We start from the raw sequence: 9,246 nt of genomic DNA, 5'->3' as shown, positions 1-9,246 counted from the left end.
ATTACCCCTCAGGTCAGTCTGTCCCCAGTACAATCACCCCTCAGGTCAGTCTGTCTCCAGTATTATTCCCCCTCAGGTCAGTCTGTCTCCAGTACAATTACCCCCCAGGTCAGCCTGTCTCCAGTACAATCACCCCTCAGGTCAGTCTGTCTCCAGTATTATTCCCCCTCAGGTCAGTCTCCCCCCAGTACAATTTCCCCCAGGTCAGTCTGTCCCCAGTACAATTCCACCTCAGGTCAGCCTGTCCCCGGTACAATTCCCCCTCAGGTCAGTCTGTCTCCAGTACAATTCCCCCTCAGGTCAGTCTGTCTCCAGTACAATTACCCCTCAGGTCAGTCTGTCTCCAGTACAATTACCCCTCAGGTCAGTCTGTCCCCAGTACAATTCCCCCTCAGGTCAGTCTGTCCCCAGTACAATTCCCCCTCAGGTCAATCTGTCCCCAGTACAATTCCACCTCAGGTCAGTCTGTCCCCAGTACAACTCCCCCTCAGGTCAATCTGTCCCCAGTACAATTCCCCCTCAGGTCAATCTGTCCCCGGTACAATTCCCCCTCAGGTCAGTCTGTCTCCAGTACAATTCCCCCTCAGGTCAGTCTGTCTCCAGTACAATTACCCCTCAGGTCAGTCTGTCTCCAGTACAATTACCCCTCAGGTCAGTCTGTCCCCAGTACAATTCCCCCTCAGGTCAGTCTGTCTCCAGTACAATTACCCCTCAGGTCAGCCTGTCCCCAGTACAATTCCCCCTCAGGTCAGTGTGTCCCCAGTACAATTACCCCTCAGGTCAGTCTGTCCCCAGTACAATCACCCCTCAGGTCAGTCTGTCTCCAGTATTATTCCCCCTCAGGTCAGTCTGTCTCCAGTACAATTCCCCCTCAGGTCAGTCTGTCTCCAGTACAATTACCCCCCAGGTCAGCCTGTCTCCAGTACAATCACCCCTCAGGTCAGTCTGTCTCCAGTATTATTCCCCCTCAGGTCAGTCTCCCCCCAGTACAATTTCCCCCAGGTCAGCCTGTCCCCAGTACAATTCCACCTCAGGTCAGTCTGTCTCCAGTACAATTCCCCCTCAGGTCAGTCTGTCTCCAGTACAATTCCCCCTCAGGTCAGTCTGTCCCCAGTACAATTCCCCCTCAGGTCAGTCTGTCTCCAGTGCAATCACCCCTCGGGTCAGTCTGTCCCCAGTACAATTACCCCTCAGGTCAGTCTGTCCCCAGTACAATTCCCCCTCAGGTCAGTCTGTCTCCAGTACAATCACCCCTCGGGTCAGTCTGTCCCCAGTACAATTACCCCTCAGGTCAGTCTGTCCCCAGTACAATTCCCCCTCAGGTCAGTCTGTCTCCAGTACAATCACCCCTCGGGTCAGTCTATCTCCAGTACAATTCCCCCTCAGGTCAGTCTGTCTCCAGTACAATTCCCCCTCAGGTCAGTCTGTCCCCAGTACAATTACCCCTCAGGTCAGTCTGTCTCCAGTACAATTCCCCCTCAGGTCAGTCCCCCCCAGTACAATTCCTCCTCAGGTCAGTCTGTCCCCAATACAATCTCCCCCACGTCCATCTGTCTACAATACAATCCCCCCAAGTCAGTCTGTCCCAAACACAATCCCCCCATGTCTGTCTCCTCTGAGTACAATTCCCCCTCAGGTCAGTCTGTCCCCAGTACAATTTCCCCTCAGGTCAGTCTGTCTCCAGTACAATTCCCCCTCAGGTCAGTCTGTCTCCAGTACAATCCCCCCCCCCCCCTCCCGGTCAGTCTCTGCCTAGTCAAATCCCCCCCACACCCCCCAGGCTAGCCTGTCCCCAGTACAATTCCGCCCAGGTCAGTAGATCCCCCAGTACAGTAACCCCCCAGCTCAGTCTGTCCCAGTACAATACCCCCCCCCCTCCTGGGTCAGCCTGTCCCCCAGTACAACCCCCCAGGTCAGTAAGACTGACCTGGGAGGAGATTGCACTGGGGGACAGACTGAATTGGGGATGGGGATGGGGTAAGGAACCCTACATCCTCTGCAGCAATTGTGATCTCCTTCCCCTATACACAGAAAGTGATGCCAAGCCTCCAGCGGCAGCGAATATCCAATCTAGACATCCTACATGAACCATGCATGCGCAGCTCAATCATTTCCCCTCCTGGTGTCACCCTCACCCCTCATGTAATGAGAGGACACTGTATGCTCGCTATCTCTGCTGTTAACACACATATAAAGTTTGCTTCGATGCATGAAATGAGCTGAAAGGCAGCACTATTCTGTTATAGTACCCAGCAGTTATTATTCGGGATTCACCCGTATAGTTTGGGATTTGAATCCCGCGTCCGGACCGCCTGAAACCCGGACACATTATTTAGACCAGACTTTGGCTTCCCAGGGGAGTTTGGTGGTGGCGGCAGTTGTCTAAGCTGAGAGTGTCTGTTAGACTCTCTTTCACACACCCCAAATTCTGCACTAACAGCCCCCCCCCCCATACACACACTGACGGGAGAGGAGAGAGGGGGGCTTTATCTGCCCCTCTTCCTCACCCAGTGCTGTGCCTCAGAAAAGGAAAGCAGGGGCAGGAAATTTGAAGCCTAGCAGCCACAGATACATCTGGATGAGGGGTGAGTGAGCTCACCATCCATCCCTGTCTGTGACTGAAGTCTCTCCCCTTCCCCCTTCTCTCTCCTGCCTCTGAGGTAAATCAGGGTTCTCAGAGCACCCCATACATCAGAGTTCCCCTTTACAACAGAGGCTGAAGTGTTCACCCATACTTCAGAGTCCTCTCCATACATCAGTGTTCCCCCTTAAATCAGGGTTCCCAGAGCATCCCTTTTGTCAGAGTCCCCAGAGTTCTCCCTTATATCAGAGTCTGCAAAGTCTCCACTTACAGTATAAGGGAACTCTGCACGTTTAGATGTAAAAGGGGAACTCTGTGGACTCTGATGTAAGGGGGGGACTCTTGTGATTAATGTCACATGATTAAAAATGTGAGCAACAGGGACGCACCGGAACCCCCTGTTACGAGCCGCGGCCGCATCAAGTGTGGACCCAGCCTCAGAGTCCCCTTAACTGGAACTAAGGGGCCAAGTCCAACCCCTAAAAAAATAACCCCACACCATAATCCCCCCCAACCGAATGATTTGGATCAGTACACATAGCAAGGTCCATAAAGACATGGATGAGCGAGTTTGGGGTGGAGGAACTTGACTGTCCTGACCTCAACCTGATACCTTTGGGATGAATTAGAGCGCAGACTAAGAGCCAGGCCTTCTCGTCCAACATCAGCGCCTGACCTCACAATCGTGCTTCAGGAGGAATGATCAAACATTCACATAGACACTCCTAAACCTTGTGGACAGCCTTCCCAGAAGAGTTGAAGCTGTTATAGCTGCAAAGGGTGGGCCAACTCAATATTGAACCCTACGGACTAAGACTGGGATGCCATTAAAGTTCATGTGTGTGTAAAGGCAGGCGTCCCAATACTTTTGGTAATATAGTATATTTTAAACAGGGGACACAATTATCTAATATGACTCATCTGATATCACTTTTATCAGACACATTTATCAGGTACATTTTTATTAAATATAATTTATCAGATACAACTTATCAGATACATTTTTATTAGATAGAATTTATCAGATACAGGTACATGGATTTTATTAGATACTTTGTAATTCGTGCAGCGGCAGTTCCTGCAGCGGCCAGCAGGTGTCGCCTGAGCACAGCACAAACTTTGGAAAGTTTTGGGGCAGCTTTTCTCTGATGAGCTCTGAGCTCCTCTCCTCTCCTCTCCCATTGAACCCTTCAGGGAGGACTCAGGGACAGCCTGCTGCAGGCAGGGAACCTCCACCTGCTGGAGCCTGCAGGCAGCCATTGTCCTGCTCACCCTGGCTGTGCAATCCATGCAGGTGGTTGGGGGAAGGCTGTGATGAGGTTCAAAGCTGCAGTTTGTGTTTAAACAAGACAGGAGTGTTTCTGGGACAACCACAGCCCAGCAGCCCTGATACCCCTCCCAGGGGCAGCCTACAGGGGGCGGGACTAGGCTGCTGCTGAGAGGTGAGCCAGGAGCTGAACTGGGGCATAAGGGAGATGGATTGCAAGCTCTTGGTGCAAGGTAAGGTATGCAGCATCCCATCACAGGGCTTATGGTGTTACATTGTATCTTTCAGTATTCTGTTATAGGTAATGAATTAATTATTGGGGATCCCCTTACATTGGGGTTTATGTAGGGTGAGGTTTGGCTGCTGTAGGAGGTCCCCCCACCAGGACTATTTCTACCTCTCCCCCCCCCCCCCCCCCAGTACAGGTGTTTGATCCCAGAGACAGGACAGATCCAGGATGGACAGATAGATCAGGTAGGGGCTGACCTGACACTTATTGATCGCATATAATCCAATCCACATATATCTTTTTCCTATAGATTAAAATAACTCAGATTGTTTATGAATTGCTGTGTGTGTGTCAGTGATCAGATGATGTCTGTACTTTCTGCCAGATTCAGTTAAATGTAAATCGGTTTAGACTTATTTTTATTCTGATTGGATTGTATAATGTGTGGTAGGAGCACCATCGATCTGTCATATGGGTCAGGTGATTTTTCAGTGACAGTGAGGAGGGGGAGGGGGGGGGATTTAAAGCTAAAATTGTCAGGATTTAGAAAATAATAAAATTCTGATGAAATTGGATAATGATTGTTCTGTGTGCAGAGATTCTAATCGAATTTATTGTTTACATCAGAACCCCCCCCCCCCCCACCATAGATCTGCAGCCTCCTTATATCACTCAGCTCCCTGGGGTCCCAATATTTTTATATTTTATCCCAAAATTAACCTAAAAAAAATAGAGAATTTTCCTCCTGTGGGTGACATTGAGATGTGTGGAGGGCGCTGTGATGAGGAGTTATTCTTGTTTTGCTTCTATTTATTCTTCTTCTTTGTAATTTATACTCTGCAACTTCCCCCCCATTGTGAGATCCTTCTTCCTCTTTTCTTTTTTCTTTTCTTTTTTTATTTTGTTTGCTAAAATTTTAAGTACATCAAACCTATTTTTGATTAAGTATTGTCATTTATCATGGATGTGATATCCCTTACTGTAGATGTAATATTATTTATCATAAATATGGTATAATTTATCATTGATATGATTTCATGTATTGTAAGATGTGATATAGGATGTCATATATGTGCTATTTATTATACAGAAGATGTGGTGTCATATACAGTATTATGACATCTCCTTTATCATAGATGTATCATTTATCATAGATGTTATGTCATTTATTGTAGATGTGGTTTCCTTTATCACACACGTGATATCATTTATCATACATGTAGTATCATTTATCATTTATGGACATGATATCATTTATCATAGGTGAATCATTTATCAATGACGTGGTATCACTTATCATAGCTGTATGATTTATGATAGATGTGGTATCATTTATCATTATTTCAATATAATTTTATCATATATGTGATATAACTTATCGAACATGTAGTATCATTTATCGTATATGTATCATGAAATCAATATCGTTTATCATGGATGTGATATCCTTTATCACACATGTATTTATCATTGATGGACATGATATCATTTATCATCGATGTGTTATCATTTTATCATAGCTATATCATTTAGGATGGATGTGGTATAATTTATTGTGATTTCAATATCATATATGTGATATTATTTATCATCCATGTGGTATCATTTATCATCAATATTATATCTGTTGGCGCTATATAAATCCTGTATAATAATAATATTATTGTTTATTAATTCAATATTATTTATCATATATGTGATATTATTGTATTACTATAAAAAAATAATATTTATTATTATATTATATTACTTTATCACACATGTAGGATCATTTATCATAGATGTATCATGGATGTGGTATCATTTTGATCATGAATTCGATATCATTTACCATGGACGTGATATAATTTAGTGTAGATGTAGTATCCTTTATCATGGATGTGATAATCTTTATTGTGGATGTGGCATGATTTATCATATATGTGGCATCATTAATATGGGATCATTTGTCATATTGGGATCATTTATCATCAATGTGGCATCATTCATCATCAATGTGGCATCATTCATCATTAATGTGGCATCATTCATCATCAATATGGGATCATTTGTCATATATGTGGCATCATTCATCATCAATGTGGCATCATTTGTCATATATGTGGCATCATTCATCATCAATGTGGTATCATTCATCATCAATGTGGTATCATTTGTCATATATGTGGCATCATTCATCATCAATGTGGTATCATTCATCATCAATGTGGTATCATTTATCATATATGTGGCATCATTCATCATCAATGTGGTATCATTTGTCATGGATGTGATATGATTTATTGTGAATATGATATCATTTATCATAGAATTATCTTTTATCATCGTCTTGGTATCATTTATGGTAGATGTGATGTCATTTCTCACAGATGTGGTATCATTTATCATATTATTATCATTCATCGTGGATGTGAAGGTGGTGGGGACAGTCCTGTATTCTGTGAATTCCGTCATTCTTTAGTGTCCGAGGCTCTGGGATTGGCCAGCCTGGTATGATTCGGGATCACGCAGGGCTGTATTTCATGATAATTGATGCATTCAGTGTTTTGGATGGAGCTTTGATGTCTCTCCTCCGTACCGCCATCCATGTCTGCGCTGGGGGTGATCAGAAGCGTCCAGCAGCTCGGAGGTTAATCCTCGGACCCCCAGTCTCTGTTGCACAGAATGGTGTGTGATGAGTTGTCACTTTGATGTCTGTCCTCCCCGCACGCCGCATTGTTGGCTCTGTGCTGGTGCTGGGATGTATATATTGGGAATGGGAATGAGTCATTCATTCATTTATTGTTCAGCCACAGAAAGCGCTTGTTGCTTTAACAGTCAGAGTTTAGAAGATACTGGAGAGTTAAATCACCAAATAGTTTCCTAGAATTCTTCTGTATTCTACTGGTGAGATCCCTGTGCTGAGTTCTGTACACCTGCTGTGCCCATTATGAGGGGTTCCCACCATCCCTGTGCTGAGTTCCCGGGTCTGTACACCCGCTGTGCCCATTATGAGGGGTTCCCACCATCCCTGTGCTGAGTTCCCGGGTCTGTACACCTGCTGTGCCCATTATGAGGGGTTCCCACCATCCCTGTGCTGAGTTCCTGGGTCTGTACACCCGCTGTGCCCATTATGAGGGGTTCCCACCATCCCTGTGCTGAGTTCCTGGGTCTGTACACCTGCTGTGCCCATTATGAGGGGTTCCTCCATCCCTGTGCTGAGTGCTGAGTTCCCGGGTCTGTACACCTGCTGTGCCCATTATGAGGGGTTCCCACCATCCCTGTGCTGAGTTCCCGGGTCTGTACACCCGATGTGCCCATTATGAGGGGTTCCCACCATCCCTGTGCTGAGTTCCCGGGTCTGTACACCCGCTGTGCCCATTATGAGGGGTTCCCACCATCCCTGTGCTGAGTTCCTGGGTCTGTACACCCGATGTGCCCATTATGAGGGGTTCCCACCATCCCTGTGCTGAGTTCCTGGGTCTGTACACCCGATGTGCCCATTATGAGGGGTTCCCACCATCCCTGTGCTGAGTTCCCGGGTCTGTACACCCGCTGTGCCCATTATGAGGGGTTCCCACCATCCCTGTGCTGAGTCCCTGGGTCTGTACACCCACTGTGCCCATTATGAGGGGTTCCCACCATCCCTGTGCTGAGTTCCCGGGTCTGTACACCCGCTGTGACCACTATGAGAGGTTCCCACCATCCCTGTGCTGAGTTCCTGGGTCTGTACACCCGCTGTGCCCATTATGAGGGGTTCCCACCATCCCTGTGCTGAGTTCCTGGGTCTGTACACCCGATGTGCAAATTATGAGGGGTTCCCACCATCCCTGTGCTGAGTTCCCGGGTCTGTATACCTGCTGTGTCCATTATGAGGGGTTCCCACCATCCCTGTGCTGAGTTCCTGGGTCTGTACACCTGCTGTGCCTATTATGAGGGGTTCTCACCATCCCTGTCTTGACCTGCTGGTGGTTGTAGTTCCTCATCAAATTATGCAGTAGATGAATTGACTGGCCTTGTATCTGTACCCTCCCACACCCCCGCCATGGATGACTGTGCGGGTGATTCTCACTTGTCTGATTGCCGTGTGATTACAATGACTTCCTGTGTCTGTGTCGGGCTGATAGCAGATATATGACATGGACTATAAATATAGAGAATTGCTCGCAGTGATAAAAAGCAGTCAGAGCAGCGAATTTTCCTGTCAGCGCTGGTGGAGATGAAGAATATTCCTCACGACAGAAAACAATAAGACATTGGGTGATTTTCCTCAGACGGTATGGATGGGTTTGCATACAGTTGTGTTTATAAGTTTACACCCCCCTGGTAGAGTTTGGTTTTGCCAATTTTGCTGCACCAATGATAACAAACAGTTTGCTTACAGCATGCTGAATGGCACCCAAAGAAGCAATAAATGTATTCAGAGTTATGAGACCAACTCTAAATTTAATGGTCAAAACCTGTTTGGAGAGGAGAGTCACCAAGGCTTATTAGGAGAAGCAGAATATTTCTGCCGTTTTCGGAAGGAATTTAGTAAATATTTTCAGAGAATATTGGAAAAAAACGTACATTCATCAGTCTGGATCCTGCTCATGGTTTGCACTTGATCTTTCCAACATGACAATGATTGGGAACGTAAGGCCAAGTTGATCTTCTGATTTAGCAGATGGAAAAAGTGAAAAGTTCTGGAGTAAAAAACAAAAGCTCTCCAGAATGCAGTAGAAGTCCTTGTCATTGGAAATCTCCATCAGGTCCAAGTGTCTACACATACTGTATATGGCATATGGAGGATCTCTTGGCATCTCTCCATAAATAATACTCCTTAAACCAGATGGAGTATCTGGGTCATCTCATTGGGCCCTGCACCGGTCTGAGATCTCTTAACTTCAAGACCATACCCAACATTTGGTTGGGAATGCCGAATCTTCCCTATCTGGGCTTTACCCCCCATCTGTTGTCTACCTTTCCTTGATGCCCCCCATTATCTTATGACCCCTCCTTACCCTATCTTCTTCCTGAAGAATGCCCCTTGGTCACACAGCCAAGTTTTTCAACATAGGGCCTGATTCAACCTTCCCAGGTCATCCTATACATCGAAGAAGTCTATCAAATGAACCATCTTCCTGTTATTGGGTACATATGTATCATGTTATATGAAAAATGAACTTCATTAAACCATATGCTAGCCTT

General features: G+C 46.0%; 1 protein-coding gene across 2 annotated transcripts in view; it reads left to right on the top strand.

Moving 5' to 3' along the window:
• Positions 1-3,894: 3,894 nt before the first annotated feature.
• Positions 3,895-9,246, top strand: part of MYLK (myosin light chain kinase) — a 358,890-nt gene continuing 353,538 nt past the window's right edge. Inside the window, exon 1 of one of the 2 annotated variants that reach the window (XM_082262181.1) lies at positions 3,895-4,081. The gene's annotated coding sequence lies outside the window, so the exon portion shown is untranslated. The remainder of the gene's footprint in view (positions 4,082-9,246) is intronic. The other variant, XM_082262182.1, reaches the window with a different exon arrangement.

Source organism: Pelophylax lessonae (genome assembly GCF_965119305.1).
Source record: "Pelophylax lessonae genome assembly, chromosome: 6".
NCBI lineage: Eukaryota > Metazoa > Chordata > Amphibia > Anura > Ranidae > Pelophylax > Pelophylax lessonae.
Note: the sequence above shows the minus strand (reverse complement) of the source record. Positions and strands in the feature narration are given on the sequence as shown.